The sequence below is a fragment of the Ictalurus furcatus genome, chromosome 11 (assembly GCF_023375685.1).
Source record: "Ictalurus furcatus strain D&B chromosome 11, Billie_1.0, whole genome shotgun sequence".
Lineage (NCBI taxonomy): Eukaryota > Metazoa > Chordata > Actinopteri > Siluriformes > Ictaluridae > Ictalurus > Ictalurus furcatus.
In genome coordinates, this window is record NC_071265.1 from 16,312,407 (window position 1) to 16,322,369 (window position 9,963).

The window sequence follows — 9,963 nt, forward strand, 5'->3', positions numbered from 1 at the left end:
CTTACAGCATGCACTTACTGACAAATCTAATTTCCTCTAGTCAGGGGGAAAGAAATGTCTCTTATCTTAAGCCCCATTTTGATTCAATCTAAAGTGCGCAGCTGGCTAGATCATCCCAACAGATCAAGATTGGAAATTGGATTCTGAAGAGTCATGTGAGAGCCATGGAACATAATTAACGTTTTAAGAAAAATGCACCACAGCTAGATCACTGTGCATGGGTATGCATCATATATAACTTATGTGTAGCAAAGCGTATACAGGCACATAACAAGGTAATAGCCCTTTAGTCATAGACCTGTGACAGAGAAAATGGTATGTCTATACATACAGCATGATCTCAATATGTTCACATATACTCGGCTCATGTGTAGTTAAGTGCATGTAAAATAGAAAGGGAGTAGCTTTTACGCAGCTCTACATTCTCCTTCAGCAGTCAGATGAATGAGAAGTAGTTCCGAGATAATGAACTACTTTAGTGTGCTCTGGGTGGTAATTGCCTCGGCTGGAGTGTGAAGATCAAGGCCGCTCCATGTCTCTGTATCACTGTCATCCTGTTTCACACCTGTTGTGCGTGCCTGCAGGAATCATTCTTCTGTTCAAAAATTCGCTTCTTCATAGGAACAGTGAGATAGGATTTTGTCTGGAATTCAGTTCTCTCTCATGCAGAGATTTTTTTTTTCTCCTGAAATCCCTCTGATGGCTTGTCACTGCTAGTACGTTTGCAACACAAGCCCAATGAGTCATTTTGCTTATGAACACGTCAGATTTCTGTCTCCAGCACTTAGCATCTCTTACTCACATGCACACATGCCAGCAGCAGACAGTCAGGTGTTGGGAAGGAAAGGACATCCCCTCCCCCATCTTATCTCCATCTTGGCTTTTCTTCAGTTCTCTTATCTGAGAGAGAAAAAGAATGAGAAACACTTGTACCCACATTTCAGCTATAAAGGGACAGGGTAGAGATATTTGCTGTCAAAGTCAAAATGTTGTGATATATTGTGCACATCATGTTATTTAATGCTGTTTATTTCACACGTTTTCAGTACTTGTTATGGAATACTGACAGTCGTTCTCGGGTTTGGTTAAATGTGCTGATCACATGTTTATTTTTGGCTGTAACACTGTATGCTAAAGAACGACGATGTCTTGAGACGTCATACAAAGTGAATGACAAAATGACATTAATTATGACCAGAGGTGAATAGTAATGGACTACATATAATCTATATGTATTATTAATCAATGTAGACTACATTTGAAAATACATCATCATAATTTATAAACTACATATTGCTGTATAAAAGTCTGTGATATATACAGTATATTGGGCTATTTTACAGGACTGGGCCTCTAAATGACTTTGTTTGCCTTTCTGATACTATTCAGGTAGCTGATGCTTGTATTAGATCTACTTATACCAGGTTACTGTTATTATCCCACAGCAATGTTAAATTCTCAGTTCGGATTGGTCGGAAGGTGTTGATTCATTTTCTATAAAAGCAGCTCTGAAAATAGTGCAGAGTGCAAGGGAAATCACGTTTCTATTAATTCTCTAAACATTTATTAAACGTTTACTAGGAACACTGTACTAATACTGGGTATACTATATACTGTATACTAATTCTGGGCCTCCATTTGCTCTCAAAACAGCCCCAACTCTTTTTGCATGGATTCCACAAGATTCGTTTGAGATTCTGGTCCCATATGTTGACGTGATTGGATCACACAATTCCTACAAATGTTTTAGATGCACGTTCCTGCTGTGAATCTCCCGTTCTACCACATCCCAAAGGTGTTCTATTGGATTCAGATCAGGTGACTGGGAAGGCCACTAAAGAACATTGAACTCACTGTCATGTTCATGAAATCACTTTGAGACGAATTTTGTCGACTTTGTGACCTGGTGCATTATCATGCTGGAGGTAGCCATTAGAAGCCAATACTTTTATGCTCACAGGGTGGTTATCTGCGTTACTGTAGCCTTTCTGTCCACTTGATCTAGTCTGGCCACTCTCTGCTGACAGCTCTCATCAACAAGGTTTTTCTGCCCACAAAACTGCCGCTCACTGAATGTTTTTTTCTTTATTGCCCCATTCTGAGTAAACTCTAGAGACTGTTGTGCGTGAAAATCCCAGGAGATCAACAGATATAGAAATACTCAAACCAGCCAGTCTGGCACAAACAATCATGTCATGGTCAGAATCACTGAGATCACGATTCTTTTCCCCATTCTGATGGTTGATGTGAACATTACCCAAAATTGCTCGCCCATATCTGCGTAACATGAATGAGTAGGTGTACATTTGTTCCTAATAAATTATTCAGGAGTGTAATTTGTTACGTTTCTATAGTAACAACTTACACAGTGACTGTTTGGCAGATGTTTCACATGAAATGTGTAACTATCCATCCATCCATCCATCCATCTTCTATACCGCTTATCCTTTCTTTAGGGTCACGGGGAACCTGGAGCCTATCCCAGGGAGCATGGGGCACAAGGTGGGGTACACACTGGACAGGGTGCCAATCCATCACAGGGCACAATCACATACACATTCAATGTGTAACTATAATTGGATAAAAGTATTATGTGTCATTCTTTAATAAATGTAAATTTGCTGTGGTATAAGAGGAATGAAACACTTTAGGATGCTCTGTTATTACAGATGCTGTCATATCACAGCAAACCAGTGACTCCATTTCCCAGGATGCACCATGAACTACAGACATGGCCGAAGAGGACTACACTTCCCACACACACACACACGTTCACCTTCTCTGGAGTTCTAATTACACACACCTGTTACCAATCTCACTCCACAGTATATAGAGACTGTTTCACCACAATGTCTTTGCGAAGTATTACGCTCAGTTGCCATAGTCTCTGTTGTGTACCAAGCCTTTTTTCCTAGTTTATGTTTCATGGTTTTGACCTGGTTCTCTTCCTTGTTATTTGAGTCTCGTCTTAGTCTAGTTTATCCTGTTTGCTGATCGCCTGACCATTTTCCTGTTTTGACCACGCTATAGTTTCGTGATTTGGATTTGTCTGCCTATATCTCCTATAATAAAACTCTTATCTGCATTTGCATCCGTCCTCAACCTCCTTATGTGACAGATGCTGGAAATGGGGGTGCTGAGGTTGCTGAAGCACTCCAACCTCTCAGCATTACTTTAACTGCAGTTGCAATTGCTGAAATAATAACAGTATATAGGTAAGCAAATAAAGAAATAAACTTTTAAAATCATATATGTTGAGTAGTTTTGAGTTTGTAAGTGGGAGATAGTATGTTTAGTTTATTTTATATGTATATATATATTCAATTCTGCACCACGTTTGACATTGGTATTTGTGGTTGATATGCAGTCCCACAGTGTTTACGTCAGCTTGCTACAGTACCAGGTAACTGCCTAAACAAATGTGACTGTAAATGTTGCAAAAGAGAATGTCGGATTTTTTTTCCCCCAGAGCCTCATCAAATTGAAATTACCAAAGACATGGCACAGACTGTCAAAGTTTTTGTCACATGCACAGTGCCCTCCATTAATATTGGCACCCTTGGTAAATATGAGCAAAGAAGGCTGTGAAAAATTGTCTTTATTGGTTAAAATTTTTATCTTTTGTTCAAAAAAGTTCACAAAAAAAATACTCTTCTCTCATGGATATCAAACAATTGCAAACAAAACAGGTTTATAAAATAAAAAAATCTTTGTTAGATATAGGTGTACAACAAGTATTGGTACCCCTATGAATTCATGTGAGACAAATATATTTGAAGTATTTTCATATATTTCCCATTGATATTTCTATATCATTTATATATATATATATATATATATATATATATATAAATCCTAAAAGATTCCTATAATCTGAAAAATCTGTCGTCTTTGACCGCTTGTTTGACATGTTCCCTGGCAGCTGATTAATGGCCATTGTGATAAAAAAAAAATTCCTCTGATTAAATTCTGGCAGTGTCAGAATATTTGAGGCACAGTCCTGTAGTGTGGCATCTCTTACTCTGTACGAGTCTTCTTGCATGCATCCGTTTTTTGCGTCTTGACTGTCGTACAGTCTGACATTAATGACAACTGAGATCCTACAGTATGACATGGCTTGCAGCAGGGATCATGTTCGTACAGTCTGACAAGCAACAGTCACAAAGGACGATTAAAAATTGCACAGTGTGCACCAAGGAATGCTGTGAGGCAAAAGGTTCGTTGAGCTACACAAAATGAGAAGTGGCTATAAGAGAATAGCACAAACATTGAAAATGCCCATTTCCACCATCAGGGCAATAATTAAATGTTATGAATCAACCTGGAATTGGATGTGTGTCTATATTACCTCAACGCACTGTGAAGAGGACGGTTCGAGTGGCCAAAAAATATCCAAGGATCACAGCTGGAGAATTGCAGAAGTTAGTTGCATCTTGGGGTCAAAAAGTCTCCAAAAACACACTCCCTCACCTACATCACCACAAGTTGTTTGGAAGGGTTTCAAGAAGAAAGCCTCTACTCTCATCCAAAAACACAAGCATCTTCAGTTTGCCAGACACTACTGGAACGTCAAATGGGATCGGGTCCTATGGTCAGATGAAACCAAAATAGAGCTTTTTGGCAATTAACACCAGAGCTGGTTTTGGAGCACACAGAGAGGTAGCCATATGGAAAAGTCCCTCATGCCCACGGTTAAATATGGTGGTGGCTGTTTAATGTTTTGGGGCTGTTTTACTGCCAGAGGACCTGGACATTTTGTTAGGATACATGGCATCATGGACTCTATCAAACATCAACAGATATTAAATGAAAACCTGACTGCCTCTGCCAGAAAGCTTCAAACGGGCTGTGGTTGGATCTTCCAGGAGGACAATGATCCAAAACATACATCAAAATCAACACAAAAATGGTTTACTGACCACAAAATCAAGGTCCTGCCATGACCATCCAAGTCCCCTGACCTGAACCCCATAGAAAACCTGTGGGGTGAACTGAAGAGGAGAGTCCACCAGCATGGACCTCGAAATGTGAAGGATCTGGAGAGATTCTGTATAGAGGAATGATCTCAGATCCCTTGCCATGTATTCTCCAACCTCATCAGGCATTATAGGAGAAGACTCAGAGCTGCTATCTTGGCAAAGGGAGGTAGCACAAAATATTGACTAAAAGGGTGCCAAAAATTGCTGCAAACCTACATTTAATAAAGTTATTTTTTGATATCCCTAAGAGCAGAGTATTTTTGTTAATTTTTTTAACAAAACATCTAAAGGTTAAACAATAAAGACAAATTTTCACAGCCTTCTTTGCTCATATTTACCAAGGGTGCCAATATTAGCGGAGGGCACTGTATGCTACTAAAAATTCCAGCACCCTCAATTTAAAACACCTTCTCTCATCCCTGACTGTTAAGTTTTTAATTCCTTACATAATCTATGGTGATAGATTTGTAAGCTAAATTTCAGACAGCTGTGCGAAGTCTCCAGTTGCTTAATGAAAATACAAATTACAATTTAATACACAGAATAACAATTCTCTCAAGGGACATGAACTTAATTTACTGATTAGATTTTCATCATTGCACATTTTATGTTATGGTACCATTTAGGTAATATATGGAGTAGTCAGTGAAGTACAATATATGTTCATATTTCTGTCTGTGCTTTCAGTACAATACAAGATTATTCTAAACAGAAACCGAAATATATAAGACCAAATAAACAATCAGATCAGATCATAAGTCCAAATGCAATCCAAAAGTAATCATATTATATTACATTCGCTGTGAATTTAAAAGATTTAATAACTTTATACATTTTTATATATATACTTTATGTATATTTTACTGGCGTAATTTGAAATCAGTGTTGGATTGCATTTCCTAAGTACTCTATCCAATTGTGAGGGAATAAATGAATCCCAGAACCTGTCAACAACTCTAGACTTATATTCTTTACTTTTGTAGCTGCAAACCTTATCCTATTACATTCTCGATTAATTATTGTACGCTTTAAAAATGATAACTGAATAATAAATCTAGCAGTTTAAGGGGTTAAGAGAGGTGTAGTGAAAAGGAAAGTGTACTCTAGTTACACCAACAGACAGATTGGCTCCAAAGCAGCTTTATTGGGTCTGAGACAGTCTCCCCATTCTTTCTCTCTCTCTCTCTCTCTCTCTCTCTCTCTCTCTCTCTCTGACTGCTTTAAATAAAAAATAAATAAATAATACATTTTACTCTGTACACAAACAAGCAAGACTTTTCTGTAAAAGATCTGTGTGTGTCTGCATTCACCACATTACTTCATCCACTCAACTGATGCATGACTGGCATCCCTTTGGTTGAGCTTGAGTTGTTTGCACAAACCTGGTAAAGCTCATCACAAACACACACACACACACACACACACACACACACACACACACAGTGGTCAGGGTCTTTGAAACTGCACAATGTATTGAAATCAACTTCAAATCAAAACTTCAAAAGGCAGCACTGCAGTGATGTTCCTACCAGCCTCCTGCTGAAAAGGCACAGCAAGTTTCATATAATCCCCTGTGCTTTGTATTAACATGCGACATTTCCCAAAGATATATATATATATATATATATATATATATATATATATATATATATATATATATTTCTTTCTGATTTTATTTATTTCTGTACAAGCAAACTTTTGTTGATTTTGGCCAGAAAATACACTTACCCTCAGATTAAAAATGAACTCCATCATTTATCAATCCAATTATGTGTAGGAAAGATTTAGAGATTTAAAAATTCACTGCCAGATTTAAATAAATGGTTTATTCAAAGCCTACAATTACCAGATACTGTAATGCAAACTGCATGGAAAAACATCATATGATTACCATAAATTATACCATTTGATTAAGGAATATCATTAATAAGGATAAATCCACATTTAAATGTAAAATATATGAATAATATATAAATAAAAAGATCCAAGGTGAGTTCGACTGAAGCTTTCAACAATGCAATGTGCTATGTACAATCTTTTCAAAAAAGATTTGAAATCTTTGAAAAAACAACAATGGTTGTTCACTGCAAAATACAGCATCCTGTCCAGGGTGTATTCCGACCTCACACCCAGTGTTTCCAGGCTCGACTCTGGGTCCAGTGAGACACTGACTAGGATAAAATGTCTACTGAAGATAAATATATGACCAATGAATATGTTTCTTTGGATTGTTCAGTTCTTAGCATCTGGAAGGGTTCCACTTACACTCAAACTGAAGAGCTTTTTAGGGTTCCAGATCATTATCCTGTCGAAAGGTCCACTTTCAGTTCAACTTCAACTTTCGGACAGATGGCCTCACATTATCTTCAAACACTCTTTGATATGATGCAGAATTCATAGCTGAATCAGTGAATGCAAGCTGTCCGGACCCTGAGGCAGCGAAGCAAGCCAAATCCATAACATTTTCACCACCGTGCTTCACAGTTGGTATAAGGTGCTTCTCCTGAAAAGCTGTCTATGGGCTGTGCCAAACATGTCTGCTGTTACTGTGGCCAGACAACTCTATCTTTGATTCGTCTGTCCAGATCACGTTATTCCAAAAGGTTTGGTCTTTGCCTATATGTTCATTGACAAACTGTAGTCTTGCAAAGGCTTTTTCCTGGCACGTCTCCTGTGCAGGTCAAATTTCTGATTGTAGAAGCATGCACTTTAACACTACAGTTGCAAGACTTACTAGCTGATCCTGTCATGAAATTTTACTTGGAGACTTCTTTTTGCATCAGAGGGTCTGCTCTTGGGCTCAAATTGCTGGGATGGCCAGTCCTGGACAAATTGGCAGTCGTTTGAAATCCATTACAGTAGAATGATGTGTTTCAAATAATCTGGAGATCTGTTTAAATTCTTTGCCAGACCCATAGGCATCCACAACCTTTTTTCTGAAAGCCTTATAGAACTATTTAGATCTTGGCATGATGATACCACACAACTCAATAGCAAATGGAACTCCAGACACTGGATGTGAGAGGGGTATAAATAAGAAAGGTTCCACCTGCACTCCATAAACAGGATTCTAATCACTGGCACCCAATCTTGAACACCTGAGTCTAATTTTATGAATTTGAAGGTGTGATAAATGTAGGGGTGTACTTACTGTTTTTTGTTCATTTAAATTGAGAAAATTACTACAAAATGCATAGACAGCCCACTTCAAATCATTCCATAGATTTTCGATAATATTCTGGGGACTGGGATGGCCATTCTAGAACATTGTGTCTGTGCATGAATTCCTTGGTAGATTTGGTACAATGCTTTGGATCGTTGTCCTGCTGAAACAACCAATCCTGGTGTAACGTCAACCTCTTGACTGATTCTTGAACATAGTTCTTAAGAATCTGCTGATATTGGGTGGAATCCATGTGAAAAAGCCAGGGCGTTTTCTGCATTATCCTTCCATTAAGGCGTGGAAAGTGCACTTGACTGTGGAACGATGTACAACCACACCATCAGCAGCAAGATGGTCTTGTAGCTCTTCGGAGGTGGTCTATGGTTTGTCTGTGACCATTCTAACCATTCTTCTCCTTTGCCTTTCAGATTTTTTTCTTGGCCTACCATATCTTTCCTTCACAAGGTCTGTTCCTTTGGCCCTCCATTTTCTAACTATATTTCTGACTGTGGAGACAGAGACCTTAAACCTTTTGGGATAACTGTTTGTACCCTTCTCCTAATTCATATTGAGGAATTATCCTAGTGTATGAATGGGTGTGTGTGAGTGTGTATGTGATTGTGCCCTGCGATGGACTGGCACCCTGTCCAGAATGTACCCCACCTTGTGCCCGATGATCCCTGGGATTGGCTCCAGGTTCCCCCACGACCCTGAAGAAGGAGTAAGCGGTAGGAGATGGATGGATGCATGGATGGAATTATCCTAGTCATTATTGAGTTCTTTTGAGGTTTCGATGTTGCTACTTTCCAGTAGAAAATCAAAGAGAAGCAAAATTAGCAATTAGCTACCTTGAATATCCTTTTCATGATTGGTTGCATATGTGCTTTCAGTCTAAAGTTTATTGAGCCAGTCAAATCAATTTTGTGTTGCAGTCAATCAGCATTAAGTGACTACAGGTATTCAAATCAACACAATTGAAAGGGTGGCCAAACCTTTGCACGGCCAATTTTTCACATTTGATTTTATTTCACACAACTCAATAGTGCTACACTAAGAATTTTTGTCTGAAAAACATCACATTATCCAACTTTCTCTAGAAACTGAATGGCATATCACTATGATCTTTTCTTAAAAAGACAAAGCCTCAGCAGAAGAGTGTCCAAACTTGTGCATAAAACCACATACTATATATATATACACATACACACACACATATATATATATATATATATATATATATATATATAAAGCCATAACATTAAAACCGCTGACAGGTGACGTGATTAACATTACAAGTGAACAGTCAGTTCTCAAAGTTTATATTTCGGAAGCAGGAAAAATGGGCATCCGGGTACTCTGGTTTCCTCCCCCAGTCCAAAGACATGCATGGTAGGCTGATTGGCATGTCTAAAGTGTCCATAGTGTATGAATGGGTGTGTGAGTGTGTATGTGATTGTGCCCTGCGATGGATTGGCACCCTGTCCAGGGTGTACCCCACCTTGTGCCCGATGCTCCCTGGGATAGTCTCCAGGTTCCCTGTGACCCTGAAAAGGAGTAAGCGGTAGAAGATGGATGGATGCATGGATGGAAAAATGGGCATGCATAAGGATCTAAGTGACAAGGGCCAAATTGTGATGGCTAGACAACTGGGTTAGAGCATCTTCAAAACAGCAGGTCTTGTGGGGTGTTCCCAATATACAGTGGTTAGTACCTACCTAAAAGTGGTCCAAGGAAGTACAACCAGTGAACCAGTGACAGGGTCATGGGCACCCAAGGCTCATCTGGCCAAAGGCTAGCCCAATCTAGTCCGATCCCACAGAA